We start from the raw sequence: 21,601 nt of genomic DNA, 5'->3' as shown, positions 1-21,601 counted from the left end.
CCCGTGAGAAAAAGTCAAGCTTCCATTGACAATTCTAAATGTATTATGTGTTTATAACTGTAAATACTTTGTCTTCAACATGAGTCCATCAAATTTAAGAATCAGAGTAGCAAATAGTGGGGAAAAATACAGTATCACCAACTTCAAAATATTTACAATTACTGTTTGCAGTTTTGATCATAAATTGATCAGTAATTCTAAATATAACATTTAAAAATCATAACTATCTTGAGACATTTTTGACAATTTCCATTAAATCCTATGAAAACATAGTTGAAAATCTATGTATATGCATAGGTATTTGCAAAAAATAAAGGTAAATGCGAAAGCTACTTCCTAATCCTACATTTTAAATTTCAGTTCCAAATGCCATCGCCATTGGAAATAAAAGCAACAAAAACAAATAATATCCAATTTAAATTTTTCAATAAATTAAATATACTCAATTTTTTTTTTAAAAAATCTGTTCTCTATAATTTTGGTTTCATGTTCAAAATTAGTATATTCCCTCAAACTGTCTTTGACTGAGATTATTTTGGATGGGGAAAAAGCCGGAAATCCTCTATTGCACTGTATCTCAGTTGCCACTTTATATCTCTAACTACCTAAAAGTAAACTGTACTTGGACTCAAAGAATCTGGGTTCAGGCCCTAGGCCCAATACTATGTGACTTGATCAAGTCATTTCACCCATCTGGGGTAGTTTTGTGTTTTGTGTTTTTGTTTTTTAACTGTAAAATAAGGAGATTGGACTGAATGATCTTCAACTCTGACTTTGGTTGTTGGGAAGATTGCAATGCAATGCCATTTAATGAAATACACAGACAGAGACAGAGACAGAGAGATCAGTAGACCATTCTTCTTTCATATGGCAAAAAGGAAGAAAAGAAGGAAAGAAGGAAGGAAGGGTGAAGGGAGAGAGAAGGATAGAAGGAGGGAGAAAGACAAAGAACTTTGTCATACACCTCCTGGTCTACTCAGGAACACTTTGTGACTTATTAGCCCCCTACAGATATTTTGAGGAAAGTTGTTCCTGACCAAAGCAAAAACAACCTCTGATTATGACGGAAAATATGTGTTTTGGAGACTTTGTAGCTTACAAATGAGAGAAAGTCTTCACAAATAGCTCCCAAAGGTGGCTTTGGGCAGTATGCAAGCAATTAGGTTTAGAGATAGATCCAGTAGAATGAGGCAGATTTACAGGTAAAGCTGACAGAAAGCCATTTGCTCCAGGAAGTAAATATAATATTGGTCACTTTCCTGTTGGGAGGGAAAATGTGCCTTCACCTCAGCTCACAGTGGGCTCTAGAACTGATGGAGAAGTAAGGTATTAAAAGAGTGAAGTTAATCCATACGCAAGGGAAACTTGTAAACCTTCATTGCTCAGTATCCCTCTTGTGGCAAGAATTCCAGTAAGGGATCTGAAAGCCGTAAGGACTCCTTACAAAAAAAGAAACAATGTCAATTCCCAAATTCTAACAGCCACAGGACTTAGGAAGGAGACTATTTGTAAGGCCTGTAGTCATGGTATTTTCAAATGAGAATGACATAGTTTAATTACTTATGGCCCACTATGGCAAGTAAAAAGCACTCATGGCAGAAATATGCATGGCATTTGGTCCTTCCTAAAATCAGCTGATATGCAATGTTTTACCTGTTAACTCTAAATGATACATCATAACATTGAGTTTTCTAACAAATGTGTTCACTTTGGGCATGTCTAAAGGCCATGTTTCCCTATGTTTCCACTAAGAAGGCTTTTAGAAGAACAATTGACATGCATGAACTTCAGTTTTTGTTCAAATATACCTAAAAATGCTGACAAATACTGGGGCAGGGAGAGGAGAACTACAAATCTGTCATTTTCTTTTTCTGATCGCAGCAGGTTAATATAGTGGACAGAATATGGACTTCGGGACCAGCTAAGTATGGATTGAATGCCTGGCTTGACCCTTCCTAGGGTGTGACAACAGACAAATTGTTTTATCTTCTCCATGCATCTCTGTGGGGTTCTTCTCCTGCCTTATTCTTTAGAAAGCCTGCCACTGCAGTTTCTATCCACCAAATGTTCTGCTTTTGAGCCTGGTGGTCTTGTAGAATGCATGTGCCGGTATACAGTTTGCCAACAAGTTTGTAGAGACACATATATGGGTGCCAAGAGAGAGATTTTTTCAGTTAGGCAAAGTTCAGTCCTCATGGATAAAAAAGAAAGATATTATGAAAGATTACATATATATTGTATATATAACATATATGTATATAAGTGTATATATATGTATATATGTCTGTGTTTGTGTGTGCATGTGTATACATATGGGTATATTTGTGTATACTATACATGTATACATATGCATGGATGTATATATATGTTTGAAAAATACTGAAAGTTCCTCCATTGGATTTGTACTGTTGAAAGACGGTGGTGAAATTTAGTGCTGCATGTGGAAAACATTAATTTCCAAGCTTAAGTTTCCTTCAAAACGTATTAAAAGGAAATTAGAAAATGGCAGAGCAATGTATTCACCTAAAATTTTATCAACTTTTATTTCCATAGTGCAATAATGTAAAGAACAAGTGTTCTGAGGATAGACCTAGGTATAAATCCTCCTTCTTAACCCTTATTAACTTTGTGCTGTGGAGCAGTATTTAATCTACATGGGCCTGCTTAATAAGCATGTACTTCCACTATTTGTGTCTGGGTTACTTGACACAATTCATGGCAGAAGTAGATAGTGAATACTTTCTTCCCATATCCCTGAACAGGGATTGCAAAGAATGAGGAAGGATTGAAGAGGTGACCTGGGCAGTGATGCATCAGGAGAGACCGTGTGAAAAGAAGAGAGAACACTTAGACCTGAGCTGGCAGAAATAATAAACTTATTTTCCAGTCTTCCTGAAGATCACTCCTGGGATCAAGAACACCTCCCTCCATAAATTAAGGCTAATTCTAATGCAAAGATTCCTGATTTTATCTCAAGGGAGCTGATGGACATTTGGAAAAGCCCAGTGAAGCTAAGTAGCAATTAATGACGAGTTCACTGTAAGACCTTGGGTTCTCAAATGACTAAAGAGAAAATGTCATGCCTTGGAAATTAATGACTGCATTCTGTTAATCATCACACTAACTTGCTACTGAAATTTTAAAATGCCACATTTCCCCAGAGCTGAAGCTATACCCTAGTGCCACTTCCATAATATTTAATACTATCCCCAATGCGGCACTGTAAATTCCACTCACAATTATTTGGCTCCCATTTGGTAAGTGAATAGTCTCTGATACTGAAATCGAATTTCATGGCTAATAGGCTCTCTGATTACTAGGAATTGTTGGTATTTAATTTAAAAAATGTTGCTCAGCCAAGACAGTCATTATTTTCTAATGGAAGTTGGATCATTTCATGACATTCTTTCCTGCTACTGCTGGGGCGTTGGCAGCGCTAATCATCACTCACAAACAGGCTGCTTCGCATTGGAACTTGGTTGTAAAATATAACTAATGAGAACTTTTCCAGGAGTTTAAGCTGCATAATATCTTATCCTCTTTATATAATACACCTGTATATTTTTAGGGATTAGGCAACTTTGGTGCCTGAAAAAGTATTATCAGAACACATTTCAAAACAAAATTATACAACTGTGCATTGTTTCCATAGACCTCCTTAGCACACTCCTCTGAGCTCAGTGGGGCCTAACTGCTTCATAAAACAACCTGAAAATAGAATACATGGCCTCTCTCTTCCTCACTAGGCTAGTGTTGATCAGGGAGGACAAGTGGAGTGCTCAAGAAGTCAAACATGGAAAAGAGGATGACAGAAACCAGTTTGATGAACTGGGAGAGACAGAACAGAGACACATGTGAAGTATCAAGCTGCAGGGAAGAAGCCAAGACAAAACAAATGTTCAGGTGGTAGTCCCAGAAGCAAACGGATGACTGAATGAGGCTGGGTCACTGGGAGTAACTACCACTAGGCTCTGGCCAGAAGTTCCTTTTATGCAGTGCCTCCAGCTATTAATAAAGATCAAATTCACTCCATAAAAGCCATGTCTAGGCTTGGCAAATGGAGTCTTGAATGGCTCTTTGAAGAAAAAACAAAACAAAACTCATGGGTTGTGACTTCTAGTAGTCTGAAATTGAGTCCTCATCTTCTTACTTATGAGCATTGCCCCTTTTCTTGAGTTATGTAACTGCTCCAACCAGCTTCAACTGCAAAGTGGGTAAAATGGTAAAAATGACCATCTTAGGGTTGCAATGAGAAGTCAATGAGACATCTTATGATAAAGGGTTAGATACAGCCTGGTGTTTGGAAAGGGCTCAGGACAGTTGGTACTATTAACATGTGATCCCGTGTATAGACAGTAAAGGACACTACAATAGGAAAAAGTGATTTTAAGAAACCATTATGAAATAAGCTTGGTTTACACTTTTCAAAAGGAATTTTACAAATGTAAGTAATTCAGAATGCTCAGAACTCTTAATGTTGGGTGTGCTTTCAGTTTATAAAAGATTTTTAAACAATTAGTGAAGGATTAAATCTCTTGGGTATCCCATAATGAACAAAAGCAAGATTTTAAGATTTTTACTGGGTGTAGATTACTAATTTCAAAAGCATATTTGGGTTTTCCGAGATTTGAATTCTTTCTTCTTTTTTTGCTCTCTCTCTCTCCCCCCTCCCCACACTAAGATTCCTTTCCACGACTTTTGAGGCATTCATGAGCACCTTCTGTATGCCACAGAGACCCAACCCTTACGAAGTCGACTTACTTAGGAGTATTCATAAACATGGCATACACACACTATGTCCCCAGTTTGCCAAATTCTTGAACACACAGTTTTCCCCTTAGTTCTCAAAACAACCCTGGAAAGCCCGTGTGAGGCAGATGCCATGAATATTGTAATTAAAATAAGAGAAAACTGAGGTTCACCAAGTTTAAGTGCCATGTTGAAAACACACTGCAACCTGAAGTTGGAATAAGGCCTCATCGTGATGTCTTCTAGTACTGCGCTCATTCATATGAGATCCTGCCAATGCTGTTAGACCTGTTTAAAAGACCATGAGCTTATTAGAAAAAAATCGATTTTTCAAACCGTTTGAAAGCAATTTGAATAATGTGAACAAAGAAGGGAAAAGGAGAGAATTTTCTTCCTACCTTGGATCAGGGACAGGATACAGCCTCTCTTAATTTTTTGGGTGGAATGTGTCATGTGCCTACACCAGAGACAATGCAGTTGCCTTGGAATTTCTGTAGCTTGCCTTTGGCCCTAGTGCCATGGAGACCAGACTTCAAACTGCTGAGCTCCACATTCTGCCCTGATGGAGCTGGGCTTGGTGCCCAGTAAAAGTACAGAGGATCCTTGTGCCATGACTGTTTGGCCAGCCCTAGTGCCAGGGGGCTGTCTGGCAGTGCTCATAGTTCTCTGGAGTGCAGCCAGGATCTGCCAGGCAGTCTGACTCCATCCAGAAGCTTCTCAACCAGACGAAGAAGTGATGTCTGTGATCTGCTTTGGGGAGGGACTTCTCAAGTGACTGTGATTTAAAATATACCCTGCCTGACTCAGAGGGGCACTGTCATCTTGGAATTCAAAGTAAATCAACAGTCTGTCACCTAAATGGAACAGAAACTATGTTGGTGATTATAAATTATAATCAAATTCATACAGTGATTAATAAAACAGCGTGGTAGTAGTCTGATCACCTTTATGGTGAATCTGGCTATTGACATGTTATAGCAATTGCTACCCCAAGACCTGTTGGTTAAACAGTGACCTTGAACTCGGCATTAATGTGGCACCTTTCCCCCTCTATGCAAAACAAAACCAAAAAACAAATAAGCAGTGCCAGGAGAGGAATGGGTGATCAGAATTTAGTTATAGATGTAAAGACCTATGGAGAGTTTCTATTCAATGGGTATAGAGTTTCAGTCATGCAAGTTACAAAAGTTCTAGAGAACTGCTATATAACACTGTGCTTATAGTTAATACTGTACTATACACTTATAAAATTTCTTAAGAGTAGGTCTCATTTATGTGCTACTTACTACAACTTCAAAAAATATGAAGGATATTCTTCCATGGGAAAAAAACCATGCCTTTATTTTAGCATCATATAACATAAAGCATAAGCTTTGAATCATAAGGGCTAAGCTTAAATGCCAGTGCAACCCCTTACAACGAGGAAGTTATTTAATCTCCCCGAGCCTGGTTTCTTCATCTGTGAAATGGGGATAATAACTTGTGCCTAGCAGGGTTGTTAGGAAGATTAAATGGGATGTACTCACGAAAGCAGATAGCCTAACACTTGGCCTAGAACTAGGACTCTTTGGGTTTAATGGCCTCCCCTTCATCACTGCAGGTTGTTTTATGCTAGTATGTTTATCTAGTTTAAAGGGAGGTATAATTCTGGTCTAACAGCCTAAAATATAAGTTGACCCTTTAGGTTTAACTCAGTTCTTACCTCCTCTTAATAATTACCATCTCCTGATTCTTAAAAACCCTTGTGAGTGGGCCCAGATCTCTTCAAGCTCCATTCCTGCCCATGATCCTGGTACTGAGAATGAAAATCATAGATGAACAGCCTTGAAACAGTCCCAGACTCCATGGCAGAAATAGTAGATGCTGTAGTTGCTATTTACACATGTGAAACAGCATAACGTCTTGGAATGCAGATTATTGCTTCACTGATATTGTAAGACCTCATGATATTGTAAGACCTCAATTTTTATGTAGAAAAATTCAGGTTGCCCAATCTATGTGTTTTGTTAGGAAGTCTACTAGTAATGACATGTGGTAATTAAAACCAAAATTGTCAATTACTTTATTCACAAAAAGTTGTTTTGTACTATGCAACTTCATCCTAAAGATATTACAAATTATTCTTAAGCAGAGTATTGAAAAAAATAATTGCACCTAACACTTTCCCACAAAAACAATCCAGAGGAAAACAAAAACATTTGTCCCCAACCCCTATGAGGCTATTTTTTATATATCCCTTAAATAGATGAGAAATATCTTTCCAGTAAGTCATAGGAAATATTTGGATAGATTCATACATGGTGAAATATTTTCAGAAAGAATAGTAATGCCACAATATTAAAGGGAATAATAATTCAAATCCTCAATTGATTTTAATAAGATGCCTAGGCTACAGTTTATCATAGCAACAGTGCTAAAAATAAGCAATGAGGATACAAATTTTCTACTTTCATTAAAGAAAACACAGTGCATGGCCAAAGATGCTCAGAAGGAATAAATACACTGTGAAGAAGAAAATAACAGCAAAAAAATTACAGTGTATGAATTTTTGTATCTCTACCTTAAAGCTTCAGACCACAGGGAGTTAAAATAAATCCATGTTTTCGTATGTTTTACTGATACCACAAGCATTGACACACATCTGTTCAATCCTCCAGCAGCATTTTGGTGATGGAGCAGGTTGATGCATTTGACCCTAGGTCAGTCCTCACTCTCTGGAATTCTGAAGCTGTATTGGATTCTGGAAGGCATGCTGGGTGAGTCTATCTGGAAGCATATGTGCAAGCTGCTCGAACTACAGGGCAGCTTGGTAAAGAAAATCAAACCCACTATATATGCGCCAACTCTATTCAGAACCATGAACAGCACGGAGTAAACTATATTCACTTTAAGTCTGTTCTTTAGAGACAATTTCTTGGGTTTCTAGAGAACACAAGAACACAGGTCAAAATGAGGCAACACCTCTGAGAAAAGAAGTATAGAAAGATGGTGCCAGGGCTGCATTTTAGTCCACTGGGTGTGGGCTGCCAGACCGTAGGAGGTGCTCTGGGGTCTCTCAACAAGTCAGAGCAGAGCCTCTGCTGTCACTGAGCCCACAGTCTACTTGGCAGTGACAAGAAAAACCAATCAACAAGGCAGGAACGAGTGGGTTTTAAGCTCAACCATGAAGGATTTAAAGAAGGTGGTGACTGACAAGGAGGTAATATAGAAAGTAAGAAACAGGGATGAACAAATGCAGATAAAACAAGGTGTACTCCAGGGAATGGCTGGGGAATGAATGCATTCCCCAGTTGCTTTCATAAGTCAGTTGCATTCATTGTCTGCCTTAAACTCACCTCAGCTCTATGAAATCAGGATTATTATTCTCATTTTAGATACAAGGAAAATGAAATAGAAAGACATTAAGTAGCTTGCTTCAGGTCATGCATATAGAAATTGACAGAGCTCAAATTCAAATCCAAAAATCTACTTATTTAAAACTCAGGACACTCTCTACCACCCTCTACCTTTTTGCAGGATGCATCTTGCGGTTTCCAAGACACCTCCACTGTTTTGAACATACAGGTGCCAACATATATTCAAACAAGAATCATCTGAAATAAGGATTCGGAAGAAGCACAATTTTGTGTAAACATATCTGAAATTTAAGAACCTTTAAATAATGGGTCATGTATATGGTCTCTGTCTACTCATTATAGACTTAATGCTAAGTAATTTAAAAAATGTACTAACAGATTAGAGATTCAACTAATAAAGGTTTATTTCCTAACATGTACAAAGAACCTGCAAAGATTACAGGAAGAAAGTAAAGAGAACGAACTAGCTCTTGCTTCGTTGCTTTTGCCATAACGCCAGAAATACCAGAAAAGTAAAGATTCTTTGACCACCTACTTTAAATCATTTCTAAGGTAGTTAAAGATCATTACTTGTGCTTATGCAAAACTTTCCACTTTTGCAAATATATTACTATAATGCCAAATGACCTATGATTAAAAAACATTTTGACAGGCAGTTTTGCAAGAATAAAGAATATGTATTTCACTAATATAAATTAGTTTCAAGGTATACAGAATTTTTCTGGGATCAGAGAGTAAGGTTGTAGCAAAGTCAGGTAAGCATAGAGTTTAATTTAGTAATGATATGAGCTGTGCAATGCTCAGAGTTAAAGGGACCATGCTCAAATCCCTGATGCATCCTGCGTGACAAATGTTTTCCTACACACATGCTCATGTAAATTTGACACAAGCATACATCCATCACTACTTGATTCATTCACTCATTCATTCTGTAGGCAACTTGTCAATTTTGTCTAGGTGTCTAACACTATACAAATACTATGCAAAAATAAAATAAAAAGGTATAGTTCTGGTCTTAAAGAAGAAGGACTGAGGGAAATCATAAATATGGAATTATAATGCCATGTATAGAGACCAGTGATTGTTATTTATAAGCTATTTTGAGAGGTAGAGGGAAACCTAAAAACAGATAGAAGGTACCAGGGAAGGCTTCTTATGGTACATGCTTGAGCAAAATCTTAATGGTAAATACTAGTTATCCAATAAAGAGGGAACAATGTACTGTAGGGGAAAAATGTGTTATTCAGGGAAAACTGCATTGTCTACAGTACATTATTCGAGGAAATCTCATTCCAACCTTGCATTGAGCCATTTTACAAATCTGTAAGTTGTCAATAGCCATTAGCAATGCAAAAAATAATATTCCTATAGAAATGCAACATTCTGTCTGACAGAATTTCAATTGGCTTCCTTTTTCCACCATGGCCCAGGCCAGTTTTCCTTCAATTTTCACATTTTTTTCAATATTCCTAATCTATAATTAAGTCTGTTCTTTGAATTCTCCTTTGAACTTACAACATCTTATTGCTTCCTACATTAATGAGTTAAATATTTAATATGTGTTCATTTTATATCAGCATGAGGGTCATTATTTTACTTGGTTTTAAAAATGATTCTTTAACATTTACTTTTGGAATTTACTTTAGTTACACATTCCAGAATGAAGACACTGTAAGGACAAATGAGTATCTATAAGGGGCATCATGTGCCCTGGAAACTACTTAGGCCTTGGAGAATAAAAGATGATCCCATTAATATGGTTGAGATTTTATTCTCCATTGCAAGCCAATGTAGTCTCCAAACTGTCAAAGAAAGAGACATCAAAGTTAAGGCACAATGTGCTATTATCATCCTTAAAATATATTAAATAACTTTCTTATAAAATGAGAACTATAATGATATAGTTCTCATAGAATTAAAGAATTTCCAGTGTCAAATATGATTTCAACATGTTTCAATTCTGCTTAACTTATCATTATTCTGATCTGGTGTGAATATAGTCTTCAAATATTGAAGATTATGAGTCTCCATAACAAGAATTTTCTACTCTTAGGAAGAATGAAGATCTATCTGTTCCCTCCATTGCATTTAAAAAATAGCATACCAGCACAAGGCATTGTTAACTGAAGCAGCATTAGAAAAAACAACAACAACAACAACAAACCAGGAACCAAGAGAGGCCTGAGAGGGAAAAAACTTCCTTTGTACTTTTAAATACTTTTAATCTCTCTTTTCTAGTTAGAGAATCAAAGTTTTCTTCAGTATTCTTAAAATGAATGCTAAGCTAGCTTTCTTAGGGAGAATAATAACTTCTCACTGTCTTATAATAAATGAAGTTTGCAGGTCCATCAACAGAAGAGTAACATCATGACTCTTAAACAGAAGCATATAATTAACACATTTTTATCAAAACAGTGATTGGAAATACAAAAAAAAAAAAGAATCAAACAAGATAAAAGTCAAAATACCCCATAACCAATATTTAAAAGATTTGATATCAATGCTGGGGTCATGGCTTTCTACTTCTCCTAACAAGGAACAGCAACTGCCTGACTCCTGAATGGCCCACTGCTTGGTCAGCCCACATGAAGGTGGTGTGAAGGGGTGGCTTGGAGGTGAAAAAATTATTGATGTGCTTTATGATTCTGAAAATTAAGGGCTAAAGCAAATCTTTTCTAAATGCTGCATCCATAGAAATGGCCAAAGTCTACTTGTGGGGAAGGAAGTGGCAAGGCCATATACTTAAATGATGAAATGGACTTATGGGGGCCAAGCAGGACACTATGAGAAATTAATAAGGACTAAAGATCAATGCTTAAAGAGAGGTGAAGAATTGTCAATGATCAAGAAGTGCGTTTGTTTATTGGATGCAGGAGGACTATCACTGTTATTATTAAGAATTTACTTTTGTTACATATGTGGCAGGCATTAGGCACTTTCAACCACAGGATATCATGTGGTTTTCAATTCCTTTTGTTAAAAAAAGAATTTTTTTGAAAAATACAATAATATGTTAGCATTGCTTACTTATAAACCATATACAGTGAAATTGATTTCTATTTCATTCAATAAGTGCAGGCACTTGGATAATCAGTAATTTCTATCTGTATAACCTTGAAATTATTAGCAGTAACTAAGGATAAAGAGTTAGAATATTATAATTAAAGGTTGAAAGAGGCATAGCTAACTTGTAAAGTATTAACCCTGACAGATGCTTTCTAGAGAGTATCCACTTTACAACACTCATTCAGATATTTAATTAAAATCCCTGGTCCACCTAACACAGGTTCGTGGGAATAACAGTGCTTCATTATCCAATGTGACTTAGCACTAATAGATGTGTGCACTCAGTTGAAACAACCATACCTAAAATAATGTGACATTAAAGAGCACCGATGAAACTTTATATATAAATGGGACGGGTCTTCTATGACAGGTACTGTAAAATGTTTTACGGATAATGAATGTGGCTGGAAAAATGCTTTCTTCACATACGTGAAGATCCATGTGTTTCAGGTTATTTAAAAGTTATTTAATACTTGAATATCTAGATAATAACTTTGATTTTATAATCAGGTATTTGGGGAGGTTTTCTAAATTCCAATAATTATTTCTACCTTTACCTAAAATACAACCTATCTCTAATCAGGTAATCTCCTTGCTTCAATTCCTTCAAGAACTCCCCATTCCTAATGAATGGAGCTCATTACTCTGAACGTTGTTTTAAACCTTCTTGGTTCTTGCACAACCTATTTTTTGCAAACTTGTCCTTCATTTATTTCTTTTATATTCATTTTTTCCTTCCTGCCCTCATTCCCCTAACTTGACAGTGGAGGTCCCTTTTTTTTTTCCAAATTAGACATTTCTGTTGGGAAGTGCATAATTCCAAAACGGAAAATCAAATGGAAAATCAAGTCTTGATCATATCCTCCATTAAAGTGCTGAGTAGCTCTCTCACTCCGTAGAGTGAGTTTTGGTATGAATCACGTTTTCTCCCTGAGGTACATCTGACTTTCTATTTAGTCTCCTTCACTTATTAGACTTCCATCTACATGTCTTATGTGTAACTACTGCATAAGCCAGGCGCACTAACTCCCTCACTTGAAGATAAAGATAAAATCAAGTTACATAACTGACCCAGAGGTTTGTACAGAGAGTTGTGTTACGTCTGTTTCCTGAATTCTCTCCTTACTTCCACCATTCATTGAATTGGATCATGGTTATTAACATTATCACCACTTCACCCACTGTGATGTTTCCTCATTAGGGAGACAAGCAAAGGTCTGGTGGAGCTCAACAGCCTTATTCATATCTCATTAAGTAAGAATCTCTCCTGATATTTCTCTATGGGACATTTTTGGCTGCCCTCCCAAAGGTGTCATTGTTTATGGAGAACAATCAGCCTCAATCCAAAGACTTGAGTAGAAAGCTGCTCTGATCCTCTTCTAATCACAAAAATCACCCATGCCAAGAGCGAGCAATTAATGTAACTGTAAATCCTGTCAGAGTTCCCCTTACGATTTCAACTCGTATTTGTGACTGCGGGCTGTTTTGTCAAAGGGGACATTTGTTAGGTTGTTTGCCAACATGAGGGAGGCTTTCTTATACTTTAAGTGATTCTATTATTCCCTAAGGCCAATTATAATTCCTCTTGAGATGGTAAAAGTTCCCTTTAGATAATCAAGTAAGCCATTCAAAATGTCCCAAACTCCTAATTAGCTCATTAGAGGTAAACATTAATTAACTATTCTGGTGAGTTTAGGTAAAGGTTACCATCTTCACTGCAGGGCTCCTGGGAACCCTCAATTTAAGAAAGTATTAACCCACAAATCAGAACATTCTCAATGAAGTCCATCAAAAATATAAATCAATAGAAACTGTTTTTAACTCCCAACTAGTGTGCTGGAAGACGAACTTGTTTAATTGTATTTGTGTAAAATGTTTTAGTAGTGACACATAATGAAATCGTTCAAGCTGGTCACCCTTGGAGACGCCAGCAGATAACACAGCAAGGCAGGTGAGATCCCAGGAAGAGGTTGGGTTGACAGCTTTGAATCGGCACATCTTTCAACTATCATATTGCAAGATAACCACAACCATTAATATAACAGGTATCACTTATCAATCCCTTATTACATGCCAAACACTTTATATATGTATACATGATTTAATTTAATCCCATTCACTTTGGGAAACTGGCATATTTATGTCTATTTTTACAAAGGAAGGAATACTTGTTCAGAGAAAAGTTAACTAAATTTATCCACAGCACACAGCCAATGGTGGTAACAATGGGTCTCAGAGTTTATTTGATTCTTTTTTTTATTTTGAGATGCAGTCTCTCTCTGTTGCCCAGGCTGGAGTGCAGTGATGCGATCTCTGATCACTGCAACCTCCACCTCCCAGGTTAAAGCAATTCTCCTGCCTCAGCCTCCCGAGCAGCTGGGATTACAAGCGCCCACCACCATGCCTGGCTAATTTTTCTATTTTTAGTAAAAACGGGGTTTTACCATGTTGGCCAGTCTGGTCTCAAACTCCTGACCTCAGGTGATCCATCTGCCTCAGCCTCCCAAAGTGCTAGGATTACAGGTGTGAGCCACCGCACCTGGACATATAGTTTTTTGATTCTGATGACTTTTCAACATCGCACCAAACCGTGCTGATGCTCAGCAGTTATGAAAGTATTTGTGAGTGAGCTCCACATAAATCCTTATGGGGTGAGCATATTTCTTAGTTATTTTGTGCTTTATATAAGTATAGCCAAGGTTCATACAATACATCCAGGAACTGAGGCATCCTTTTCCTTCCATCAGGGAAGCCAAAAACAGAAGCAGGTTTCTATAACAATAAGCACCCCAGAGTGAGGGTTTGTATAAGTAAAGATGTGTGCTGATCTGAGGGCAGAATGTTGCTTTGCACTGTGGAACTGCCAGGTCAGAGAAGCCCAAAGCATTTCTATCATTAAATTTGGCCAAAGTGAAAAACAGGAATATTTTTCACATCCATTCAACAAGCAACTACTAAGTACCTCATATGTGAGGATCATCCTGGCTCAACAGGATGGCAATTTTAGGTTTTAAGAAGTGTTGCAATAAGAACTTTAAGTTTATATATTTTTCTTCCCCAATGAGAGTGAGACTATTGAAGAACAGAAGGCAACAAACGAGGCAACAAAGTATATAAGTTAGGAATGCATTTGAACTCAAGTAGCAGAAATTTTGACTTCTAATGGGGGTTTTTGTTTTGTTTTGTTTTTTCCTCCTATGACCAGAAGTCTGGAAGCAGGCAGAAATTCAGTGTTTCCTAGGCATGGTGTCATCTCTTCTTCGTGTTTACAAGATAATCATTGCAGTTCCAGACATTGCATCCATGTTTAAGGCCAGTAGAAAAAAGCAGGAAGAGGCAGTACCTCAGAATTTCACTTACTACTCTTCTTACTTACTTCCTACTATTCTACTTACTACTACTCATATGAGAATCCCCACTCTAATGGAAGTTGAGAAAAATTTTCCCAGCAGTTAATAATACAACCCAGCCAAAAAGAGTGCAGTGGGCAGTGAGTAGTGGATGGGACAAAAGAGTCAAGCCTGCATTGCTTGCACAACCCGGATCTGAGTAAAGTCTGTAACTAACTTGTTTCCTGACTATTCTGCTCTCCACCTCCTGTCTTTGTCTCTTCTCTGGGAGTTTACCTTCAGTCCCTCAATGTGTGGGTACCGTTATTTGGTTGGAGCCTCTATCAGTTTGCCTCTTTTCAGAATCCCACACTGAAGGCAGACTGCAATCCCCTCACCTACCCATGGGCTCCAAAGCAGTGTGTCATTGACATCAGCTCAGGTTCAACCTGATGGCAAGACCTGATGCCAAGTATGCAGTTAATTTTGAGTTCTGAATTGAGAAACACTCAAGAAAATGAGCAAGGGCACACCAATATCCAAGCAGCATTTAAATGTGCTTTGTAGCTAATAGTTTCCTCATATTATTCTTTAATGCACAGGAAGAAAATTATCTGATTTGACAAAAACATCATTTCTAAATTTTTGAAGACGAGTTCAGTTAATAAGCCTTAAATTCATTCTTTCAAACATAGTTAAAAATTATTTCCCTGGAGAAGAAAAAAACTCAGAATACCATAAGGGTCTAAAGTAGGCCATGTAAACAGTTCCCCCTACAGTTTTCAAGATAAGGATGGCTTCACTTACCACCAAAAGGCTGGGGAAATTAAAGCCCATAATTTGAATAGAAGAACATTGACATTTACCTTTCTGTAATATTCCCTTTACTTATACTTTGCTTAGTTTTCTAAAGCATATTCCTATGTAAAAAGTGTATAAGGAGACAGTATTTTGGTTATTTCAATTATTGCATGATTTACAAATTTTCCAAAGACTATTCTACTGAATAAACCCAAAGGATGCCCAGAAAATAAAGGATGCCCAGAAAATTGATTTGACAAAAAGTTTCATGTTGCTCACTTATTCTTGTGAAAACTACCTTATTTAAAATCATTAGCTGCCCCCATGAATTAACAGAAATAATAGCATTAAACAGTTGATTGATAATTAGATTAGAGCATTATTATCATTAAGGCAAGCAAACATATACAAAAATGAAAAGCCAAGAAATAACACAAGATGACTTTCACCTTTCTACTTGGGAACAACAGCTTTTTTTTCCTGGGAAGAGGCAAAAATCTATTCTAGTTTTCTGTAATAAACCTTAAAGTTATTATGAAAATGGTGACAGTATTCACTGAACTTGCAAAAACTCTTCTTAATTACAGGCCTTGCTCTTTTTCAGAAATAAGAAGGTTTCCAAACACCAAAAACCAAAACAAAACAAACAGACAAACAAAATTCAAACACACCCACACAAAAATCCACACAAAAAAATTTACCAAATAATGAAATCAGAAATTATAGGTAATATATAAATTGGAGCATAAAAATACATTACCAAAATAGTCAATACTAACAGCCAATATTATTGCTGTGATTAAGAATCAAATTTGGCTCTGAGTTTCCAAGCAGACAAGCAATTCCTGAAACATCATCAGTAACACGTATCAGAAGCAAGATAAACCTGAAGAGCACTTTAGCTTTTTCTAGCACTCCATCTTTTATAATGCATCCTTTGTGTATTGGAATGTCAGCATTATACAAAACAGTGTCCATAACAATATTTTCACAACCAATTTACTAAAATATTTTATATTTTATATGGCCCTTTCTTATAATGGTTCTGTAATGACAGCTCAAGGCAGGTGATTTTGCAAGGGGATACACCAGTGTACACATAACTAACCTGTGGTATCCCAATTGACTCAGAATCCTTGTTTACAGCAGAGATCTTAAAGCTAGTATTGTTATGGGGTCTTTTCATTTGCTTTGGAAAGGAAAAACTAGAAAAAATTGCTCTAAAAGACTCCAATATATAAGGACCAAATGGGAGTTAAATTATCTTCTTCCTCTTATAAGGGCTTGATTATTTTCTGGAACCCACATGCCAAGATAGGGACTACAGTGATTTCCCCCTGTTGTATATGTTTGTTTGCTCAGGTGACATGTGGATGGAGCAGGGGCAGGGCTGTCTATGACTGAAAAGGATTGGAAGTCACAGCAAGGAGGAAAGTTTTCAAGGGTGCTATATAATCTCACCAGCTCAGCTATCAAAACAAAACAAAACAAAAAACTCTCCAAAATAAGTAAGTAAATAGACTTAAACCCAAAACAAGCTATTTACAAAGAAGAATTAGAAGTTGCCAATATGCTCATTAAATAATTTTGGATTCTCTTAGTAACCTAAGAAATATAAATTCCAACAAAAATAAAGTATGTTTTCTCACTCATCAACCAAAACAAAACTTAAAATCTTAATTTTAGTATTGGTAAGGTTGCAGGGAACAGGCAGTCCCTGCTAAGGGAAACACAAATGGAAAATACAAACTTCCTGGAAGGAAAGTTTATTATAAATATGAAAAAATCTTAAAATATTTATGTCCTTTGACCAGCATTTCTCTATTAAGAAATGATCCTAAACTAATTATCTCAGGCATATGCACATGTAAACATACTATTATTTATAAGAAAAAATATTATAAATTACTCATGTTCCAAAGTAGAACACATGTTAAAACTTTTTTAAAAAACTAAAACATATACACTACAATCTATATTATATTCAAATATATGTACATGGGAAAAAATCAGATATGGCTAGAGTATTTCTTATATATATTTCTTATATTTCTTTATATCAAAGTGTAAGATATAAAATATTAATAAGATATTTAATATTATAAGAAATATATGAAGTATTCCACATTTTTTACCTGTGAATTTAAGTTAGAAATAGATTTTTCAATATTAATTTAAAAAATAAGAAATAATTTCTTCTTAATTATTTGAAATGACATAAAAACTATAGTTTACTTTCAGAACACTCTAAATTTTTTCAAAGAGTGCTGGAAACTTTCTTGCAAAACATATTTATCAGATCCTTATAAATCACAACATGTTCAACTGATTCACTTAGCACTGAACAGATTGAAGGATGCTGTGCTCCAGCCTCAGGCTGATCAAGGAAGCTCCAAATTACAGTAATTACAAATTTAACCTCTCAAATAAATTATGATGTGGAATGAGGAAGATGGTTTTGTCTAAAAGGCTTTGAGAAGATACTGGGAGGGCTACAAGTATGATTCAATCGTGTACTCCTGAACACAGTTGAATCACTGAATTTAATGTAGGAAAGGGGTTAGAAATGATCTACTTCTGAATCTTTTCCACATTTTTTCAGTGAGTGCACTCCATTCCAGACACGTAGAGTGAATGGCTACCTGAGGAGTCCAAGTCCTAGCTGGGACTGAATCAGTCCCTGGATCTCAGTCTAGTGCTCATTCTACACACTTGAATTCAGCTTTATTATCTCGGTTAACCCACTTATACATAAGTTTTGTGACAACAGTTCCATAAGCACTATCTTAGGCAGCACTGTTTAACAGAAATATAATGAAAACCACATGTAAACTTTTAAATTTTCTGGTAGCCATGTGAAATAAAGGAAAAAGAAACAGGTGAAATTAATATTAATTATTAATAAGATATTTTCTTTAACCCAATGTATAAAGGTTTTCCAAAATTAGTAGAAGAAAAGAAATAATAAAGATCAGAGCAGAAAAAATGAAATTAAGGATACAAAAATAACAAAAGATCAACAAATACAACTTGTTATTTTGCAAAGATGAACAAAATCAACAAACCCTTAGCTACACGAATTAAGAAAACAAGACTCAATTCAATGAAACCAGAGGAAAAGGGGAGATACTAAAACTGATACCACAGAAATTCAGAGACTCACTAGAGGATATTCTGAACAACCATAAGCCAACAAATTGAAAAACCTAAAAAAATGTGGATAAATTCCTGCACACATACAACCTACCAAGATTGAACAATGAAGAAATAGAAAACCTCAACAAACCAATAATAAGTAATGAGAGTGAAGCTACAATTAAAAGTCTCACATCCAAGAAAAGCCCAAGACCTGATAGATTCACTGCTGAATTCCACAAAACATTTAAAGAAGAAGCAATAACAATTCTACTTAAACTATTCCAAAAAATTGAAGAGAAGGGGAACTTTCAAACTCATTCTATGGGACCATTATTACCCTGATACCAAAACCAGACACAGACACAACAAAAGAAGGAAACTACAAGCCAATACTCCTGATGAACATGGATGCAAAAATCCTCAACAAAATTCCATCATGCAAGTTCAATAACACATTAAAAAATTGATTTGCCATAATCAAATGGGATTTATCCTAGGGATACAAGGATGGTTCAACCTAAGTAAATTAATAAACATGATACATGACATTAACAGAATCAAGAACAAAAGCCATATGATCATAGCTGCTGAAAAAGCATTCCATTACATTCAACATCCATTTATGATGAAAACTCTCAACAAATTGTGTACAGAAGAAACATATCTCAAAACAATAAAGACCACTTATAAAAATCCCATAGTTAACATCTTACTGAATAGGGAAAAATTGCAAGCCTTTCCTATAAGATCTGGAACAAGACAAGGATACCTGCCATCACCACTTTTATTCAACATAGCACCAGAAGTTCCAGCCAGAACAATTAGGCAAGGGAAGGAAATAAAGGACACCCAAATTGTGAAAAAAGAAATGAAATTATCCTTGTTCATACATGATATTATATTTAGACAAACTTAAAGACTGCGCCAAAAAAACTAGCAGAACTGATAAATGAATTCAGTAAAGTGGCAGGATGCAAAATCAACATGCAAAAATCAGTATCAGGTCAATACACCAAAACAGCAGAGAATCTGTAAAAGAAATCAAGAGAGCAATCACATTTATAAGGGATAACAACAACAACAAAAAAAACTTAGGAATAAATTTAACCTATATTTTGAAATAGCTGGAAGAGAACATAAGGAATGTTCCCAACCCAAAGAAAGAATAAATGTCTGAGGTGATTAATATCTTAATTACCCTAATTTGATCATTACACATTGTATGTATCAAAATATCACATGTACCCCATAAATATATATATATATAATTTTTATATATAATAAATCAAAATTGATTAGTTAAATATATGTATAAATAGTTAGATATATGTATAAAGTTCTCAGCATTTCAACCTGTATTCACTATAAAAATAAAAATAAAATTTTACATTTTTTTCCATACCAGGTCTTTGAAACTCAGTGTGTTTTTTCCACTTACAGCATGTTGCAAATGGGACTAGTAAATTTCAAGTGCTCATTGACCACAGTGGTTGATAGCTTCCGATTTGACAATGCAGATCTAAGGCATAGTTGATTTTATGACTTTCTTCCCCAAAAGGCCAGGGCGAGTAATAATTTAGGTCAGTATCTAAAGACATAAACCATCATAAAGAAATCCTGTAGAGAAGTACACCAATAATGAAGAAACACCACAAATACTAAGCTATAGCATGGAGTAGGCAAAGCCTTTCTTGCTTTGGCCAATAGTAAATATCAAAGTATTCTCTTAACATGAAATAATGCAGACTTTTTGGATGAGCAGAGAGAAGAGTACAGATATCACAACCGGGAGGTACTGAAAGCAGAGCCATGATAATAAAGGCATGTGACTGACAGGGTTTGTCATTCTCCCAATGGTGGATTTGCTTACTTAAAACCTAAAAGTCTTCCCTCAATTAGGATTCTCAGGTGCCTTCTGCCAGAGTAAGCTATTCCTGCCTACTCAATTTAGTGATAGTTTCATTCTGCTTCATTTGTAATGAGTTGCCTACCTACAGTCTCTCCAAATTATAATCACTGTGGCCTGACGACCTGAAGCACATTTTGCTTATCTAAATTCCTTATCATTGGAAAGTAGTGCATTACACCACACATAGTATGTGCTGAATAAAATTTTAACAGATGTGTAAATGAATCAGTGATGCCCATTCAGAATTTGATGCTGCCTTTCAGAAAATACTGTAAAGATTAAAAGTGAGCAGGAAAAAAAAAAAGCATCCAATGTAAATCTTCCAAATTTCTAAGTGTATACAAAAGACTGGAATTTAGGAAAAAACACAGCAACAGATGTTGAATCACAGGTCCATGCTGACAATATTATTTAAAATTATTCCTTCAAATCAGGAAGACTTAACCCTAAATCAAGACAGACACACACACACACACACACACACACACACACACACACACACACACACACACTCCATGCCCAAAAGCTTATTGAGTTTCAGTAAACAACGCCATCAGGCTGATATAAAATTATCTTCCTGTTGTCTTGCTTCAATTCAATAACAAATTATTGCTTCAATGCTTGGCAATCAGAGAAGCAAAATTCTTGAGGATCCCACAAGTGAATTCGAGACTCTCTATTCTTCCAGAGCAAAGTTATATTTGAAGTGAGACACAGTTCTAACAAACTGAGACTACTGAGGTGCATTTTGATTGCTGTTCTGGTAACCCAATGCCATAATCCACAAAGCCAATTCCTGTTAAACATTTTGTCTAACTTCTGTTAATTGCTAAGATGGTAACCAGCTCTCTACTTGATTTCCCCAGGAAAAATTAACTTGTTTCCAGGGTATGTGTAAAAATCCCACTTTTTGTTTTCTTGCCCTCTGGTATCTTGTCTGAAAACTAACTTAATTCAAAGTCCAGCAGTGTAGGAGTATGTGATAAAAAGTACCTAAAAATCAATAGAGTTCCCACGCCCCTCAGTCCCAGGCAGCCTTGCTTACCATGCTGTAAGAGCTCATCAACACCGTCGTTCCACTTGCTGCACTCCTAAATCGATTGGAAATGCCCTGACCCAAAGGTCAGGTGGCAGTGTGTAAATATAAGGGATATCTCACCATGGAGATCAGAGCTCCACACTGCAGGAAGCCAAGAAGGCCATTTCAAAGGCATTGGTCTGTGTCCTAAATATAGGACTCACAATCTTCTTAG

General features: G+C 36.1%; 1 protein-coding gene across 16 annotated transcripts in view; it reads right to left on the bottom strand.

Moving 5' to 3' along the window:
* NRG3 (neuregulin 3) overlaps positions 1-21,601 on the bottom strand; it is a 1,147,889-nt gene that overhangs the window by 980,201 nt on the left and 146,087 nt on the right. The window lies entirely within an intron of this gene.

Source organism: Pan paniscus, chromosome 8 (assembly GCF_029289425.2).
Source record: "Pan paniscus chromosome 8, NHGRI_mPanPan1-v2.0_pri, whole genome shotgun sequence".
In the NCBI taxonomy this organism is placed as follows: domain Eukaryota; kingdom Metazoa; phylum Chordata; class Mammalia; order Primates; family Hominidae; genus Pan; species Pan paniscus.
The sequence above is the reverse complement of the archived record's forward strand: the minus strand, read 5'-3'. Positions and strand labels throughout refer to the sequence as shown.